Source organism: Camponotus floridanus, unplaced genomic scaffold, assembly GCF_003227725.1.
Source record: "Camponotus floridanus strain SB8 unplaced genomic scaffold, Cflo_v7.5 scaffold308, whole genome shotgun sequence".
Classification (NCBI taxonomy): Eukaryota; Metazoa; Arthropoda; class Insecta; order Hymenoptera; family Formicidae; genus Camponotus; species Camponotus floridanus.
The window spans coordinates 1-10594 of NW_020229446.1; positions in this window are offsets into that span (position 1 = coordinate 1).

Genomic DNA, 10594 nt, shown 5'->3' on the forward strand with positions numbered 1-10594 from the left:
CTTGTCTGGGATTACTCGATTAGACACAATACAATTGGACACAATTGGCTTTGATTGACTAATCGGAGGGTGTCTCCTCGTTTACATATCAGCGCCGATGTTCGGACTCTCGAGGTACACCCGTAATAGATAATTCCAGGTTTTTTTCCCGTTCGACGTATAAACAATAGAGATTAAGCGGACAAGCTTTCAGAGATTATCGGGGACACAAAGAAAATTTTTTTCTTGCAAATGGGATACTATAGAAAACCTTTATACTCTTTTTTTTTTTACTCTTATACATATTTTTATGACTTTATTTCATAAACTTACATTTTTGAGATATTTCAGTCCAACCTTTTCAAGCAATCTGTGTAATATAATAGCGCATTTTTTCTACGATCCTAGGTACATTTGCAAGAAAATTTTCTTTCGTGTCAACCCCCAACAGTCTCTGAAAGCTTGTTGGTCGAATATAAGAAGGATCGAAGCGCAGCAGATCATAGTACATCATTTGAAAACGCATCGACACGTCGGTAGCAAAAAATAGTGTTCTCTCGGAAAGTGTTTTGTCAGAAAAAAATAGTGTTCTGTTAGAAAGTGTGATATATATATATATTGTGTGATAATACATAAAATGGAAAACGAAGACGAAGATCGCGTGTTGTCGTCCGACAGTGACTGTATTAGTGACTGCAGTGAGGATAGTGACTCTGCACTAGTCAAGAAAAAATAGTATCTATCGCAGAAATTAATGCATTAAGCGGACAAAAAAATATTGCACGATATCCTTTTATTACTCGACTGGCGGCGCTTTAGCAGTATGTGCGTCCTGCATGATTAGGCTGCAAGGTGTAGACGCCCAAATGATGTATGCCGTACGAAAACATGTAATTCAGACATTGGATGCAACGGATGGACGATACTGTTCTAATTGCAGAGATCCGTTATATCTAACATTTCCGTGCAATATGTGTCCACAATGCACGTGAAAAAAAACATTAAAAAAGTGTCCACAATGCACGTTGTGAAAAAAACATTAAAAAAGTGAATAAGACTAAAGTGTGCGAGCAACGGAATAAAAAATTAATGAACATGTCGGTGGTGGAATATTTAAGAAATCGTGAACTTGGCGGAAGAAATTCTCCAATCGCGACCTCCCATCTAAAATCGTATATAAAGATTAGAAAGAGGGATATACGAATTAGAAAGAGGAACAAATTAGAGGCAGCCATTTGCCGAGATTGCTGTTTGCCAGGCGGAAATCGAGAAGCGTGTTCCGAAAGGATGCGAGGAATCCATCAGCATAACTATCTTGAATATATGATCAGTTATGATTCTGATTCGGATTCTGATACTCAATAATTGGAGGTAGGTCGCATGTGTAGGTATTTATTTTCAAATTATTCAAATAATTAATAAATTTTTTTTTATGTGCAGAAAGAGTCACCACTCTTCCACCGGCCGCCCCACCATCGCCTCTCATCGCCGCTCCACCATCGCCTCTCATCGACGCCACCACCCCCACCATATCGTCGTTGCCATCGCCCTCCTATTATATTATATATTATATATTCAATTATATATTATTCATTTTATATTTTTTGTATTCTTTTTTATACTTTTATAATTGTATTATATAATTGTATATATTGCGTATTTTAAATTCTTTAAAATTTCATTTTGCACACTATGTATATAATACACATTTATATTTTAAATTCTTTAAAATTTCTTTTGCACACTATGTATATAATACACATTTATATTTTAAATTCTTTAAAATTTCTTTTGCACACTATGTATATAATACACATTTATATTTTGTATATTTTAAATTCTTTTGCACACTATGTATATAATACACATTTATTTTATTTTATTAAAAATTAATTAATTAATTAATATAAAAATCTTATTTATTTTCGAAATTCCTCTCTCCCTCTCTTTTCATTGCTCCATTTATTACTAAATTATAAGAAAACTATTAAAAAATTATATATTAAATTATCAAAAATATTTTCATTGTGTGATATCTCTTCTCTCACGTGCACCGTATCATTTCTTCTATCTCTTTCTTTCCTAGTGTTTGCTCTCTCATGATAATTCTCTCGCAAGGACTATGCATGAAAGCTGGGACGGGAGAGCGCGCTAAACGCAAAGAAAGTACACCATGATATAGATTTATAACTATTTATTCTGTTTATATATTTAGTATACAAATATAATTTTTGTCTTACATATTAAGAATTAAAAGCTAAAGATGCCAGCTCGCAATCGACGAGTTCATGCTTGTTGAAAACATCACTCGCGCGTATTACATATGATACTTCTTTCGGATCCGTTACAGTGGATGCGATATTGCAGAATTGTGTAAATTTAACATCAACTGTTTGGATAATTTTATCTAATCGATCAAAAGTTGCATCTATGCATTGATCGAGATCGAACATACGATGTAACGTCGATTCGACCATCATCATGCGTACATCCGAAGTTTCGACACTTATGAGTTTGACGTCGTTAATCGTACGAACTCTCACTGTTAGCGGTCCAACGCTTATGAAATTGTAGTCATCTTTAGAGTCGCTCCGAAGTAAATTTTGAATATTGCGACGCTGCTCGTAGAGTCCTTTCCATGTTTCGAGAGATAATATCAGTTCCTTTCCTCGATGATCTCCTATTGCAATCTCCACGTAACTCGGTGGACCCACGTTGATACCAATTTCGAGGAATTTGAATTCCGTAGCCGTCAATGCGTATCGTCTACCTAGTATACGAGTCGCACGACGCTCCAACGAAATGCTATAGAAAAATTAAAATTAAATAATAGTAATAAAATTATAAAAATAGAAAAAAGTTAAATGAAACTTACTCGTCACATTTATTCTCAAACGATGAAGTTTTATTACGACTCGGCACGTAATTATTATTCACGTGTCTTCCGACGTCGCTGCCGCTACTGCTTCTTTCGGCGTAGTACATTTCTTTGAAGGTTATGAAAAGTGAAACACGAGCGGTTAACGCGAGACTGATCGTACAGGAATTAACCGGGTATACGTGACGCTCATCTTCCAAAAGTATAATGTGGTGGGGGGATCAATGCTTCTAACGCTTTGAATTTTAGGAGAAGGGTGAAATAACGCTCAGATAAAATATTCTTAGAAACGCAAGGAAAGGTCTAGGGAGGGGGGAAATAAGAGATAAAACACATATTAATGTTTACATATTTGTTTTATTTTCTTGCAATTCTTTCTGGCGTTGCGACCACCAGTTAAATATTTTAAATACATTTTGTAATGCGCAATTCTTAACATGTTTTCCACATCGCATACTATTGATAATATCTAATTTATTTAAAGCATCAATATCTTCGTAATCTGCATCCAAGGTTTCAATAATATAGCCATTCCTCGCATCGTCTAGTATATCGGTCAACCATTTTCGCTTTTCAAGTCCTTTAACGTATATGACAGATGATTCTTCTTCTTCTTCTTCTTCGTGCATCGTACCAACGATAGCTGTTGTAATTACACGCTGAGCCAAACCATACGGAACGTTTCCGTCTTCCCATTGTAATCCATGATGATTTCTAATCAGCCATGAGACTTGATATCGCTCAGATTTTGTAAGCACGCTCCACGGTACGGGACTTGCGAAAAAGTAATGCGATAGAACGTATCCCTTTCTCAAGACTGCCGCTTCCTTCACGACAAAATTTTTCCCAACGATAAATCCTTGCAGATCCACAAACGTTGGTACGGACATGATGAGATCTCTCTCTCTCTCTTCGATACGCCAATCGAGAGGAATGACAAAACTCTAAAACCATCTCGCAAGACTTCGATTTATATCATGCTCCTCTTCCCCCTCTCTCTTGTGTCACCTAGGTGAGTTTGCGTACAACGTTGGTCAACGGATTGTACTGGATCATGCGATCGTGTATGATGAGACAGTACGCAGTGGTATTCGGCGGCACGTTCTCCTTACACTCGAATTCCAATCTCACATCCACGGTCGCGCTCTTGACCGATTCGTTTTGTCGAGAACAATCGATAATCATAAACGGACCGTGTTGTAGAAACTTCAGGACGGTGAGACTCGGCTCGAGATACTCGTGTCCGTAATAATTCTGGCAGAAGCGTGCGTATGTTTCATACAGAATGGCATATCTACTTTTTTCGAAATCCAGATTCATATCGTCGTACGGATAATATTCCGAATTCAGATAGAGTTTCACGTTGATCAAATTGCAGTCGTCGAATGCACCCACATCCTTAGACATGTCATTCTTCCGACCTGTCTGCAGAGCGAAGATAACGTATCGTGGTTTCTCCAGCTGAGTCGCAGTTTTAATGGCCCACGAATGCTTGGTTGTAAACTGCAATAGCGGATACTCGTACAGATCCCACGAGCGAAAAGCCATGCTGAGATATCGTCCGCTTTCCAGAGCACGCAGCATCGACAACTTTTTGATTTCGCTCAACAGCACGTGAGGCATTCGCCATTGTATCTTGAATATGTCGATCACAGGCTCCTGCACCGAACTTCCAAGCAGACAATTGTTGTCGTTGCGCGATCGTATCAAGATCAATTCGTGACGAGCGTTAATCACCACGCGTCTGTAATCCTCGCAAAATCCCAGCAACATGTAGAGTGGTACGCAAAAATTGAAATGTCCATGCGCATAGGTAGACGTCTCCCAGCCGGCATTTTTCAAAATCACATGTCTATCGGTCGATGCTGTTGCATAGTTTTTGAGCATAGTAGTTATTCCTACGTTTCTATTGCGATCAATCTCAACACCGTTGAGTTCGTATCGAATCTCATCGAACATGAATGCGACGCAATTTTTTCCCAGTAACACTTCATTTTCTCCTCCAGCTTGTGGTTTGTTTTTTGTTAGTTTTCCCTCGATGTATAGGAAACTCTCATGCGGCAGCGTATACAGATCCTGTTGTTGTATGGGTATTCTTATCTCGTCATTGTGTCCGAACGTTGTATTGGTGAACGGGTTGTACGTGTGAGTCTTGATCTTGACGATACGATCGTCAAAGATAGGTTCTTCACCGATGTTGAGGATGTCGGTCATCGTTCAGCTGTTTCGCACCGCGAATCCCAAAGATTGCAAAAACGCAACGTTCGATGTGTTGAGTTTCTTTTTCTCGGATGATTGGATATTAGCGAACGTCGATGTTGTTGTTGTTGTTGTTGTTGTTGGTGTCACTGATTTCATAAAGATTGTGTTATCTCTCACGTCTTTCGATCCGTTCAACACGTGCATCTCATACGTCGCATACGTACGTTATCGCTGCAACCGTCGTACGTGCAATCTTACGGTGATCTCTTCTCCTCGAAAATCGAGCAATCGTCCGTTTTGGTCGACAACGCGTAACGTTAAATCCGTAATGCTCCGCGCGATGATCGGCAGGTAAATGATCTGCGCTGGCGTTTCCGATATCTTATATCCCGGCGGTACCCTCGGTGAAAATTCATGTATCGTATGAACGAGTTTGCCGTTGTTGTACGCGCCCGCGGTCACGTTACATTCTACGCGGATAATATTAACGTTGATAATGTTAATCGGCATGTTCGATTCGTACCATTTTTCCGACTCGAGAATACGATTCGAGAATCCTAGCAGCGATCCAATGTTGCCGGGTTTGCTAAAGTTTAATCTGTATGCGCATTTGATCTCGCTCCTCATCGTATTGTAATTAGTGCGGAACACTATCGGATATTCGTCATCTTCATTGACACCGTCGTCATCTTCATTGACACCGTCGTCAATGTGTTTCGTATCGCGATGTTGTCCTGAAATTGCACGTTTCAAAAATTCATGTATATCTCGCAACTCGTACGATCCCTCGGGAATTGTAATTTCCGCGTCGTCTTTGCCAAAGTAAAATTTATTATTCGAGGAATTCACATTCGGTATTGTGTGATAAGTTTCAAAATCCGTTAGACCGAGTTCGTATGCATCGTCGCCCAAATCTACGGCGGGAAAGAAGTTTGCCGTGAGAACGCTACTCTTCCCACTCAACGTGAATGTCATAGACATGTCGGCAAAACTGTTTAACGAATACTGAGTTAAATAGCGCAATATCAGTCTTTAAATTCGCACGCATCGACCGTTCGAAGAAACTGTAAGCACAATTGTCCACAGATGCTCTGATCGTAAGTTTGAACAGGTGTGTAATTGTACTGTATCTTCGTTACGTTTCGTCCGAAATATCGCACCAGTTCATTCGGTGGTCGAAGATTGCCGAAACTGTCGAAATATATAACGCGATTTCCCCTCTTTGCGTACGCTACCCAATGAGTACCTTCGACGCTATCCAAATTTACGATGCCGCTCTCGTTTTGATAAATACAACCGATCGGTAAAGAGTTGCGCATGAAAACACCTCTAAAATATGGAATGCGCATACGTTTTGCCAGTTGCAGCAATTGTACGTTGGTAGTTGCACCCTGCGGCATTTTTAGCGTCTCTTTGACGTTTTTTTTTTTTTTTCTCGGTGAGGCTCCTCGTCCGTGTTTGTAAGGAGCGAGATATAATCCATGACCTTCCATGGCGCGATTGTGACGTAGCATCTCCTGCAACTGACGTTGCGCGGCTTTTCTGTCGTTCACCACCTTCTCTACACCAGCCGCTCCACCGATCAGGGATCCGAGCGCTCCCAACATTGGTAGAATCGGCAATATGCCGCCGCATTTCGCTACCGGAAGTATCCGTTTCTTCACCGTTCTTTTCTTCGTCTTCGTTGTCTTCAGACCCATACCGAGCTTCGTCTTAGCTTTCATTGCTGTCCAGACAGCTGTAGCGGCGGCTCTCTCACCGAGAGTCGAATCTCTCGCAACGATGCGATTCCGCGCTTTCTCGGCGAGTATCCTATCCGCAGCGTGTCTCTCGGTGAGATCGTTGCTTCGAGAGTATGCTATATCGTGTTCGCGACACGCAGCGTCCAATGGATTTATACCTCGATCACCTCTGGCTAATCGCTTCTCCAACCGTGTACCTGGCCCGCAAAACTGATAGCCGGGAATATGTAATTCGATCGGAAGTGCGTTTATCGCGTGATTTAATAGGCCTCTACCTATTTTCGTTGACATTCGCTGCAATTCTTTATCAATGGCGCCGGACCGTCGATGTGCGTTTCCTGCCACGGTTGATTGTAGTGTTTGTAACAGCGACGATACGTCTGAACCTCCGGATCCGCCTTTATATATTCTGGAAGCTTGTCCCACACGTAGTGAACGTGATCACCGCACATTTGCAACAGAACTGCTTTCGACACAAATTGTAGCTGTTCGACGCTCAAATCGCAAATGTCGGAAGGACTTGATAGCAGAATGAACATTTTTTCTCTACTGAGCGACTCGTGATTTCGCGCACCTATAAATAGGCAGGCGTTCGATCCAATCAACAGTGTTGAAAAAATGAGATTCGTACGACAACCTTTGACGATTTACGTGAGAAATTGCGATAGCAGATTACGATTAATGGGGGACAACGCGGAGATGCGCAGGCACGGTACGATGCTACCGACTACTATACGCGCGATTATATGCGGACCCTCGAATTGTGGTAAAACCAACGTTCTGATAAGTCTACTGGAAAGTCCGCACGGTGTACGTTTCGAAAATGTGTACGTGTATTCGAAGTCGTTGCAACAGCCAAAATATCAATATCTGCAGAATTTGTTGACGCCGATCGACGAAATCGGCTACTTTACGTTCTCGAATAACAGTGACGTCATTACACCGAGCGAGGCACATCCAAACTCGATTTTCGTCTTCGATGACGTGGCGTGCGACAAGCAAGATACGATAAGAGAGTACTTCTCAATGGGTCGTCACTCGAACGTCGACTGCTTCTATCTTTGTCAGACGTACGCGAGAATACCAAAACATCTTATACGCGACAACGCGAACCTGCTGATCTTGTTTAAACAGGATGGTACCAACTTGAAACACGTGTACAACGATCATGTGAATACCGACATGTCGTACGAGGATTTCAGTGAATTATGTCGTACTTGTTGGCAACAAAAGTATGGATTCCTAGTGATAGATAAGGATAGCTCGCTTACGAACGGGCGATACAGAAAAGGATTTAACGTGTTCGCGATACCGCAAAACGATTAGTCGCTGCCAACATTTTGTCGAGAAGGGTGAAACGCTTGACATTCCGTCAATATGGCTGAAAGCGATAATATTCGTGAGCGTGAAAAGATTGCGAAGGAGATTGAGTAAACGAGCGAATCGATCCGCAAGAAACATCGCGCTTTAAAGACCGGTAAGATCGATGACGATATCGCGGTCAAGACTCATTTTAGACCTATTATCGAGCCACTACAAAAAATCGCCGACAACTCTAGCTTTAACGCGGTGAAAAACGAGCCGGAGAGTAACGCTGACGCTATAATCAAAACATTACCCATCAAGCGGTACAGGGAGAAGGAGGAGGAGGAGGAGGATGCGACACCGAAAAAGAGGAAACGATTGAAGGCTAAACGTTTATTGATGCCGCGTACATTGGATGAACCGCTGCTAACCTCTACACCGCTGATAACCTCCACACCGTCCGGGACAACGAGAACCGTACAATCCAGGATGCCCAAATTACTTGATGAGATCGAAGAAGTTCTCGAAAAATCCCAAAAAAACCTGTTTCAAGAGGAAGTTTTCGAAACCTCAGGCAACCCGCTCGAAACATCCGTTCGAAACAGATTACAAACGTCGGAAGGTCAAGAAGTGTTACGAGAACACTTGGGATCACTGGGGCAAAAATACATAGGTGCTCTTCTTAGCGGTGACGAAAGAAAAAACACGATCGATCACGTGTACGGCGTCTATTTCGACGAGAATGGAATGCGTCTCGGTAACAAACGATTCGACATTGACAAAGATGACTCTATAATCATAGATAAAATGAGGTATATTGGTACACCAGGATTATACGAGTTGATCTTCAAGAGAATTCCCGACGACGTCATATACACTGAGGACGATATGCAAAAATATAAGAGCATATTGATGGCGACGAGTGCGCATAAACACGAGTATTCACGCCTCGCGCGATGACGCTAACCAACAATAAGATCGATTACGTGCACTGGGACGATCCCAACGAGCTAGTGGATCGCCTACGATTGCTCGACGCTTCGCGCCGAGCTGGTCACAACGCTCACGACAACGAGATCCTGTCGATCATAGAGGAACTTCGCGAAGCTGGCCTTATTATAAATTAAACGGTGTCTCGACAAAACTAATCAGTCGATCGACGTTACTCACATCGAAAAAAATGCCTATCAACAAATTTGGATTATTCGAACGGAGAAATGAAGAAATCTGCACAAGCGATCATTGGAGTAAATTGGTGACAAGTTACTTGCGTCGAAACGCTCTGTGTCGCGTCGCTACGGACTATGACGCGAGGTCGCGCAAGATTCGTCGTGTAGCGCAACCTGAGGCTGATACCGATGCAGTCAACAAACTGTATGTGGAACAATATGTTAAAACGTTGAAGAATCAATAGAAAGAATCAGACGAGAAGCTGATTGCGTTCGAGAAGGATATGCGAGCTTTACAGATTGCGATAAACGAACTTCGACGTGCGATTAACACTAATTCAGAAACGGCTATCAACCTATAATGAGCTGTAGCGAACAGTTTAGGAGCAGCTATTGTACAATTATTAAACATCTACAAAGGCTTATCGAGCGGCTACGAAGGATTATCGAACTACAATGAGTGACAGCGATCGAAGAGGAAACGACCTCGAACGGGTCAGCAACGGCTATTGAACGGCTGTTGAACGGCTATTGAACGGCTATTGAACGGCTACGAACGGGTCAGCAACGGCTATTGAACGGCTGTCGAACGGCAGTGAACGGCTAAAGAGTGACAACGAATAATAAAACGCATGGTGATACGTATCGTTTATTTGATCGACGAATCGAAACAACGATGGATCGACGATTGGGAATAATCGAAGAAGCGAAGAAACAACATAGTTTAGAGAAACGGCAGTTGGTGAATGAACTGCACGCACCGGCGAGAAAAAATTTCCCCCGAAGACACGTTATAGTACGGGGATACGATGACCTGTGGCAAGCCGACATCGTCGAGATGCGTCCGTACTCTCGTTTCAACAGAGGTTACAACTACATACTCACTGTCATCGATGCGTTGAGCAAGTACGCGTGGGCTGTACCACTCAAGAGTAAAGGTGGAAGCGAGACAGCTGACTCTATCGCCGAGATAATTCGAGATAGCAAGAGGTGTCCGAAAAATATACAGACCGATATGGGGAAGGAATTTTATAACGTCGACGTGCAACGGCTCATGCGAAAACACGACATTAATCATTATTCTACATATTCGACATTAAAGGCATCGATCGTTGAGCGATTCAATCGCACGCTGAAAAACGACATGTGGAAGATGTTTACGCTAAACGGATCTTACAAGTGGATCAACGTGTTGCCGGAACTCGTATCGAATTACAACGCGCGCAAGCATAGAACGATCGGTATGCGGCCCGTCGACGTTACCCCCGCGATCGCTGAAAGACTCTTGGCTACTGTATACAACCATGTAAATATCGCGG